Genomic DNA, 9673 nt, shown 5'->3' with positions numbered 1-9673 from the left:
GATAAAAAAATGTGGCAATTCTTTTTTAAAAACCTTTGAATCATCGGCTCCTATGAAAATGTGTTTTATTTCTAACTTATAGAACTAGATCTAGGTCAGGAGACAAAAAAGGTGTTTGTGGGGTAATTAGAAAGCCGTGTTTAGTTAGGACACGAGTATTTTAGGAGGTTGTTTATTTAGGCACGACACATCTCAGGATTTTTTTTTTCTCTCTCGATAATCCATATATATATTTTTTTCACTCGATAAACCTCATGATTTTTTTCTCTCTCTCAATAAACCTCCTTTTTTTTATCTTCATAATCCTCATATTTCTTTTTTAGTTTTATCTCTCGATAAACCTCGTGATTTTTTCTCATGATCTTAATTTTCTCTTATCTATACTTGCTCCCAGAGATAGGTAATTGCTCTGATAACAATAATAATAATAATAATAATAATAATAATAATAAAAACAACAAAAACGGCCATGGTATAGTAGTGGCCTTTTAGCTACTCTTTATATAAGGCTTCCTTGTTGGTAAGAGTTATAGCGGTTAAGGCTTCATTTTCTCATCGGCTCATGTCTCGGCAACCCTCTGAGACAAAAGTATAAGAAGAAATTACTTTGCTTCGCGATTTTACAGAAGGTACCTGGTGATCATGCTATAAATGTGTCGATGTGAGTGTATGTATGCATATACATATTATAATGATATTATAATATATATTATCATAGTATTAATAATAATAGTATTATGATATTATAGTGTATATGTAAATACATATCTCTCTCTCACTCTCTCTCTTTATATGTATGTATGTATATAAATATATAAATAAATAAATAATATAATATAATAAATAATATATATATATATATATATATATATATATATATATATATATATATATATATAATATATATATATATATATATATTATATATATATATATATATATATATATATAAACCACATGAAACATGCATAGCTATAGGATTACCAGGATTACTAAATATAGCCTTCACGAATCTGTACAAGGTATTCATGTACGTACTACGAACTTCCCTACAATATATATTTTTTTCTTTTCTAATATGTCGAGGAAAAGATTTTTTTTTTTTTTTTTTTTTTATTACAAAATATTTATTTTTTATTTTTTATTTCTTATTTTTTTGTATTACAAGAGCACAGGCAAAGGGAAGGGGTGTTCACACTGCCGCTCACCCAAATCCTACTCTTATTCTACATGGCCAGAAGAGTGTAATTCGATCAGAAACACATGCTATTTACATTATTTGCCTTGAAGTTTACATTCTGCAGAAAGGTATACATTCTGATTAATGCTATTCATCTAAGTAAATGACGGACCGACTCTGAACCCTTCCACACCACTTGAATAAGACTTTTTTTTTTCTTTTTCTTTTTTTTTTTTTTTACATCTGTCTGACCATCGGGTGAGTAGAAGCGTTACTTGCACAATCACTGAGCATTGTTTACCTTCTCCATGGAAACGGTGGCGCCGAGACCCATTGTGTCTGACGCTTTCCTGTAAGAAAAGTAAGAAAAGACTTTAAGTAACTCGTAGGGAAATTCCATCGGCGCTGCTCTTAATTACTGCTGGTAATATAATTGATCGCGATGATTATCGTGGATAACTTGTGTGATCATTAGAAATAATAATATGTGCTCATCGAGGAAAATGATGACTATCAAAACACTGCTAGTCTCCCTTCCCATTGGTAGATGACATACATGACGTCACAGTGGGCGGAGTTTAAGTTTACGGATTGTAAATGTTTTCAGTAATTATGCTGATTATTCACTGAATAGATGATCAATTCACTATAACTTTGCAAAGCACTGATGTATAGAGCATAATAACATATCCAAATAGCTATTAGTGAGGGCGCAGAACCGGGAACGGAGAGAGTTTCCTACATGGCAACTACAAGCGAACTGCTAATAGGCTCCGCCCCTGGGCGGCGCCTACGAAGTAATTGATCAATGAGCGACTGTGGCGCTTTGATTGACAGGTGGGAGGAGTCTCGAGTGTGTAATCAATAGACAAGTTTTTATCATTTCTCTGGTGATGACGGCCACTGACGGTCGGTGGGCGGCGGGAACGGTGACCGGGAGCAGTGCCTGGAGCTCGCAATCCTCCGCCCCGCCACCCTCCCCGCCCACCGCACACCCGCGCTCCGACGCTACTACCGTTTCGGCCTCGCCTCCGAACTCCTCCTTCCAGCGTGAGCGCCGCGGTAAACGCACGCCCGCCCGCAACCGCCGCCGCCGCAACCGCCGCCGCCGCCGCCACCTGTGGCTGAAGCCCCTCCAATCTGCCGCCGAGACCCGTCCGTTGTCGCGTGATTGTCACATTACTATTCAGAACATCTCTTACGTTTATCTTTACATATTTAAATGTCAGGTTGAGTTAGGCGCCGAGAGCCCTCTGGTTCGGGTGTGCTGGGGACTTTGCTTTGCTTTTGGTTCTTTGCACTTTGATTCTTTGTCATGACTTTGATTCTTTGTCATGACTTTGATTCTTAGTTATGACTTTGATTCTTAGTCATGACTTTGATTCTTAGTCATGACTTTGATTCTTTGTCATGACTTTGATTCTTTGTCATGACTTTGATTCTTTGTCATGACTTTGATTCTTAGTCATGACTTTGATTCTTTGTCATGACTTTGATTCTTTGTCATGACTTTGATTCTTTGTCATGACTTTGATTCTTTGTCATGACTTTGATTCTTAGTTATGACTTTGATTCTTTGTCATGACTTTGATTCTTAGTCATGACTTTGATTCTTTGTCATGACTTTGATTCTTTGTCATGACTTTGATTCTTTGTCATGACTTTGGTTCTTAGTCATGACTTTAATTCTTTGTCATGACTTTGATTCTTTGTCATGACTTTGATTCTTAGTCATGACTTTGATTCTTTGTCATGACTTTGATTCTTTGTCATGACTTTGATTCTTTGTCATGACTTTGATTCTTTGTCATGACTTTGATTCTTTGTCATGACTTTGATTCTTTGTCATGACTTTGATTCTTTGTCATGACTTTGATTCTTAGTTATGACTTTGATTCTGTCATGACTTTGATTCTTTGTCATGACTTTGATTCTTAGTCATGACTTTGATTCTTAGTCATGACTTTGGTTCTTAGTCATGACTTTGATTCTTAGTCATGACTTTGATTCTTAGTCATGACTTTGATTCTTAGTCATGACTTTGATTCTTAGTCATGACTTTGATTCTTAGTCATATGGAGTTCCTTTTTTACTTCAATTTTTAGTTATGAGACTTTGGTTCTTATGGAGTAAAGGACCTGCTTTGATGACGTGCTTTTTTTCTTCGAGCCTCTTCTAAGATTATTAAACGTGATCACTTACAGGTCTGCTGAGGAATAATTACTAATGATCTGGTTTGCTGAGAATCATAGACTGAAAAAAACACCCTGATCAACAAAGAATCAGGCTAGGAGAGTCTAGTTAATGGGAACATAATAAAGTGTCTTATACTGATGATTAAGTTCTAGATGAGCATAATGATTACAGGCCTTTTACATCACGAGGTCAATATCTGATTTTTACACACACACACACACACACACACACACACACACACACACACACACACACACATATATATATATATATATATAATATATATATATATATATATATATATATATTATATATATAATATATATATTATATATATATATATTTATATATATATATATATATATATAATATTATATATAATATATATATATATATATATATATATACATATATATGTATATATATAATATATATGATATAATATATATATATATAATATATATACACACACATATATATATATATATATATATATATATATATATATATATATATATATATATATATATATATATATATATGTATATATATATATATATGTGTGTGTGTGTGTGTGTGTGTGTGTGTGTGTGTGTGTATATTAATAATCTATTCAATGGTATGTATCAGACAAAGGCAACTTATTTTCAAACGTTAAACATCAACATATCTAAAGGTTTAAGATCATATGCTCTCCCTCGTCCACCCTTCTTTTGCCTTGCTTTTCATATTCTATATCTAATAATTATATCTAAGAAACAGTGTTTAAAGACGAACAGAAAAAAGAGGATAGAAAATAACAGAATACAACATCGCTACGGAAATGAAGCAAGGAATCTAAATGCAGAAATAAACATACATAGTAAGTATTGAACAAATCTTATAATTTTGAATTAATGGAACAACGAATACGAGAAATAAACATACATAGTAAGTATTGAACAAATCTTATAATTTTAGAATTAATGGAACAACGAATACGAGAAATAAACATACATAGTAAGTATTGAACAAATCTTATAATTTTAGAATTAATGGAACAACGAATACGAGAAATAAACATACATAGTAAGTATTGAACAAATCTTATAATTTTGGACTAATGGAACAACGAATACGAGAAATAAACATACATAGTATTGAACAAATCTTATAATTTTAGAATTAATGGAACAACGAATACGAGAAATAAACATACATAGTAAGTATTGAACAAATCTTATAATTTTGGACTAATGGAACAACGAATCCGAGAAATAAACATACATAGTAAGTATTGAACAAATCATATAATTTTGGACTAATGGAACAACGAATCCGATAAATAAACATACATAGTATTGAACAAATCTTATAATTTTGAATTAATGGAACAACGAATCCGAGAAATAAACATACATAGTATTGAACAAATCTTATAATTTTGAACTAATGGAACAACGAATACGATAAATAAACATACATAGTAAGTATTGAACAAATCTTATAATTTTGAATTAATGGAACAACGAATACGAGAAATAAACATACATAGTATTGAACAAATCTTATAATTTTGAACTAATGGAACAACGAATACGATAAATAAACATACATAGTATTGAACAAATCTTATAATTTTAGAATTAATGGAACAACGAATCCGATAAATAAACATACATAGTAAGTATTGAACAAATCTTATAATTTTGGACTAATGGAACAACGAATCCGAGAAATAAACATACATAGTATTGAACAAATCTTATAATTTTGAACTAATGGAACTCAAGTTGCGAGGTCATCGGCAAAGCAATTTCTGACGTGGCTCAACCACCCGTATTCACCCGACGGTTCGTTCTGCATTCGGCGGTTGAATGTCACTCGCTCGCTAATACGGTGGACGAAAATTTCAGTTCTGGTTGCCCGGATGCGTATTTATGCTTATTTTTTTTTGGAATGACAGGGTCTTGAGTGTGTTATGTCTCGGCATGAAGAAGTTTTTTGAAGTTTGCCGGTGCTCCGTATAGCGATGGAGCTGTCATGCATTCGCTTATCGTGAAATATTTTTTTTTTTTTTTTTTTTTTTTATCATTCGCTGCATGACTTTCACGTTCTTCGGTGTTATTTCAGCTTTGGGATTGTTTATATCGACAGGGCGAATACAGTGCCATATAGGTTTTATTAATAGCACGTACGGTAATGGCTCAAATATTTTCCAGGACAGTAAGTGGAGTTAGTTGTAGTTCAGTTGATATACATACATTCCTACCAACGGACACACGGACACAAACACTCAAACACACACAAACAAACAGACACACACACATACACACACAAACACACACACACACACACAAACACACACTCACACATATACATATATACATACATATATATATATATATATATATATATATATATATATATATACATATACACACACACAGTTCACACATTGTATATAATTCAAAGAATAACAATTTCAAAGCTATCCGAAGCCATGAATTAATTAAAGAAGTCTCTCACTAGAAACCAGAGGGTCCCTCGTCTGATGCATCGAACAGCAACTTAGCTTCTGAAGTTAAGAAGAGGCTGCACTCGGGGACGACAAAATACTTAGTTTAATAATAAATATAAGATGCTTATTCTGTTAAGCCTAAAAGTGTATCGCTTAGCCTGTTTAATCACACATATCTAATGTTTAAAATAGTTAATAACCTATATTTAAATTTTATCCTGATATACCATGCATATATAATGGAGTATCTTCAAAGGTTATTGTTTTTTGATCACTTCAGACGCTTGTATAGATACGCACACAAGCACACACGTACACACACACACAGAGGTACACAGATAGTCACACACACAAAGGCAGCACAACCAAACACACACACACACACACACAAGCACACACACACAACGCCACCAAACACAAACAAACACACACACCCACACACGCGCAGACAAATCCCCCTCCCCCTCACCCACTAACTCTCCCTCTCCCCCTACCTCCCCTCCCCTCCCCCACTCTCCCTCTCCTCCCCTCCTCTCCCTCCCCTCCCCCCCTCCCTTCCACTCCCTCTCCCTCTCCCCCTCCCTCTCCCTCTCCCTCTCCCTCACCCCCTCCCTCTCCCTCTCCCCTCAGCCCCCTACCTCACCCCTCACCCCCTACCTCTCCCTCTCCCTTCCCCCTCACCCCCCCTACCTCTCCCTCACCCCCTACCTCTTTCCCTCTCCCTCTCTCTCCCTCTCCCTCCCCTTCCCCCTCTTCCTCTCCCTCTCCCTCTCCCCTCAGCCCCCTACCTCTCCCTCTCCCCCTACCTCTCCCTCTCCCTCTCCCTCACCCCCTACCTCTCCCTCACCCCTTCCCTCTCCCCTCACCCCCTCCCCCTACCTCTCCCACACCCCCACCCTCTCCCTTTCCCCCTACCTCTCCCTCTCCTTCTCCCCTCACCCCCTACCTCTACCTCTCCCCTCACCCCCTACCTCACCCCCAACCTCACCCCACACCCCCACCCCCTACCTCTCCCTATCTCTCCCTCTCCCTCTCCCTCTGCGCTGGGTTAAAGCGGGCCAGCCATCCATCCAGCCAGCCATCCAGCCAGCCAGCCATCCAGCCAGCCATCCAGACAGCCATCCAGCCAGCCAGCCAACCAGCCAGCCAGCCATCCAGACAGTCGGAACGTGTACTGCAGAACCCTGTGGATGGACCGACAAATGCCAGGCTTATGACAGCTGAGCGCTTTACGCGGGGATTAACATGCTAATGTTACATTGCTCTTTCGGCCTGAGGGGGGGCGGGTATTTCCGACCTCAGAGCCTCCTGTGACGCCCGCACGCCCGCCCTCCGCTGGTGGCCGGGGCGTTTAGGAGCCCGAGAGTTCAGCGCCTTTCTTTGGGAAGTGGAGGAGGAGGTGGAGGAGGGAGGAGGGGGTGGAAGAGGAGGAGGAGGTGGGGGAGGAGGGGATGGTGGTGGGGGAGGTGGAGGTGGAGGGGGTGGGGGTAGGGGGAGGAGGGGGAGGAGGAGGGGGTGGAGGTGGAGGTGGAGGGGGAGGAGGAGGAGGTGGAGGTGGTGGTGGAGGGGGAGGAGGAGGGGGTGGTGGTGGAGGGGGAGGAGGAGGGAGGGGAGGTGGGGGAGGGGGTGGAGGGAGGGGGAGTGGAGGGGGAGGAGGAGGAAGAGGAGAAGAAGAAGAAGAAGAAGAAGAAGAAGAAAAAGAAGGAGGAAGAGGCATCGGGGTGGGGGGTCTTCGGCTGCCTTCGCTCCTGCTGGTACTGGAGGGGGGAGGAGGGGAGGGGGATTGATGGGGGTATTGGGTTGGGAAAGGGGGTTGGATGGGGGGCCGGAGCTACCTTGATGTTTTTTATATTTTTTATTTTTTTATTATTCTATTTAATTTTCATTCTTTATCTTTGATTTGTTCTGGTTATTTGGTGGCTGTGGTGTCCTTTCTTCTGCGATTCCTCTTCAATGTCTGACTTTTATTATTTACTTCATGGCAGCATAGATGGAATGCGTTACTGAATTTATTTGCCATCATACTATCTTTTGCAAAAATATAAACCCACACACGCACGCACATACATGCAGTATAAATCATATATGTATATATATATATATATATATATATATATATATATATATAATATATATATATATATATATATATATATATATATATATATATATATACACACACACATCCACACACACTCATTCACACTCACACACACACACACACACACACATATACAAGCACAAACATATAATTGTATGCATGTATGTAATCAATTTCACGGCGCATTAATGCAACCCACTGCTATGAATATAATTGTCCCTTCATTATCATAATATACCTGGGGCGCATTTTTTTTTATATATCATTCAATCATACATTATATATATCTGTCTCTGTCTCTCAGTCTCTAACTAATAACCGCTTATCAAATTTATTGCCCTCAAGTAATAAGACCTTATCAAGGTAACTCTCTTAAAATGATCGGTCCTTATCAAAAGTCTTATAAAATATTACCACCACATCTTGCACGGATATTCCCTTGAAATGTCAATCCATCAATTGCATTCAACATCATCTCATTCACTTCGAGTATTTGTTCATTTCCTGTCTTGTTTTTTTTTTTTTTTTATTATAGGGTCTGAAGTGTTGGATTTCACTTCACTTCATCTCTTTGAGGTGTTATATTTTCTTTTAAAAAAACGTATAAAATTATGAAGGTAAATGATGTTGATAACGTTTATGTTTTCCGGATGTGGTACTTAATCAGGGACATGTGTATGAAATGGGATTATGGTGATGATTATGGTGATGACTATGGTGATTATGGTGATGATTATGGTGATGAGGGAGATGGTGACGATTATAGTTGCGATGGTGACTAGATGGAAAAAAAATAATGATAAAACCAATAATGAGGATAATAAATCGAAAAAAGATAAAAAACAATAATGAGGATAATAAATCGAAAAAATAATCATAAAAAAATAATTAGGATAATAATGGCAGTAAGGATGATGATAATAACAATAGAAATAATAACAAAGTTAGCAATACTGTAAAATAATGATAATAACAATCCTAACAATACTTGTGAAAACAGTCGAATGACGATACTAATGATATCAACTTTGATAATAATGATGACGACAAGGAGAATAACAGCAACATTATGCAACAAACAAATCAACAGCTGCAAAGAAAAACAATAGTGATATCTAAAGCAACAACTGCATAACGACCAGCAAGCATAATATAAATAAAAAGTACGAAGCCAATGGTGCTTTATTTCTTTTAATTACATAAAATGAATATAAAGGTACACGAAGACAAAAACAAAATGGCATTCACTGAAGAATAATGCAAATTCCTTTGGCTTCAAAAAATGCGCGTGTTTACTGTTATTAAATCTGGATTGCTTTTTGCCACTCAGGCGCTTTTGTGAACTGCAGAGTATGAAAAAAAAAAAAAAACTCGAAAATAAAATAAAACGAAGTGTATTTAAAATAAGAGAGAGAGAGAGAGAGAGAGAGAGAGAGAGAGAGAGAGAGAGAGAGAGAGAGAGAGAGAGAGAGAGAGAGAGAGAGAGAGAGAGAGAGAGAGAGAGAGAGAGAGAGAGAGAGAGAGAGAGAGAGAGAGAGAGAGAGAGAGAGAGAGAGAGGAGAGAGAGAGGGAGGAGAGAGAGAAAAGAAGGGGGAGAGAGAGAGAGAGAGGAAAAAGAGAGAGAGAGAGAAGAGAGAGAGAGAGGAGAGAGAGAGAGGAGAGAGAGATAAGAGAGAGAGAGAGGGGAGAGAAAGAG

The 9673-nt window shown here is 37.6% G+C and overlaps 1 long non-coding RNA gene across 1 annotated transcript in view; it reads right to left on the bottom strand.

The window, feature by feature from the left end:
* Window positions 1-1148: 1148 nt before the first annotated feature.
* Window positions 1149-9673, bottom strand: part of LOC122261900 (uncharacterized) — a 91053-nt gene continuing 82528 nt past the window's right edge. The window contains exon 4 of the long non-coding RNA XR_006223936.2: window positions 1149-1530. This is a non-coding gene — a long non-coding RNA (uncharacterized LOC122261900). The remainder of the gene's footprint in view (window positions 1531-9673) is intronic.

This window comes from Penaeus japonicus, unplaced genomic scaffold (genome assembly GCF_977035675.1).
Source record: "Penaeus japonicus unplaced genomic scaffold, GWHDUDI00000001_assembly GWHDUDI00000019, whole genome shotgun sequence".
In the NCBI taxonomy this organism is placed as follows: Eukaryota; Metazoa; Arthropoda; class Malacostraca; order Decapoda; family Penaeidae; genus Penaeus; species Penaeus japonicus.
The sequence above is the reverse complement of the archived record's forward strand: the minus strand, read 5'-3'. Positions and strand labels throughout refer to the sequence as shown.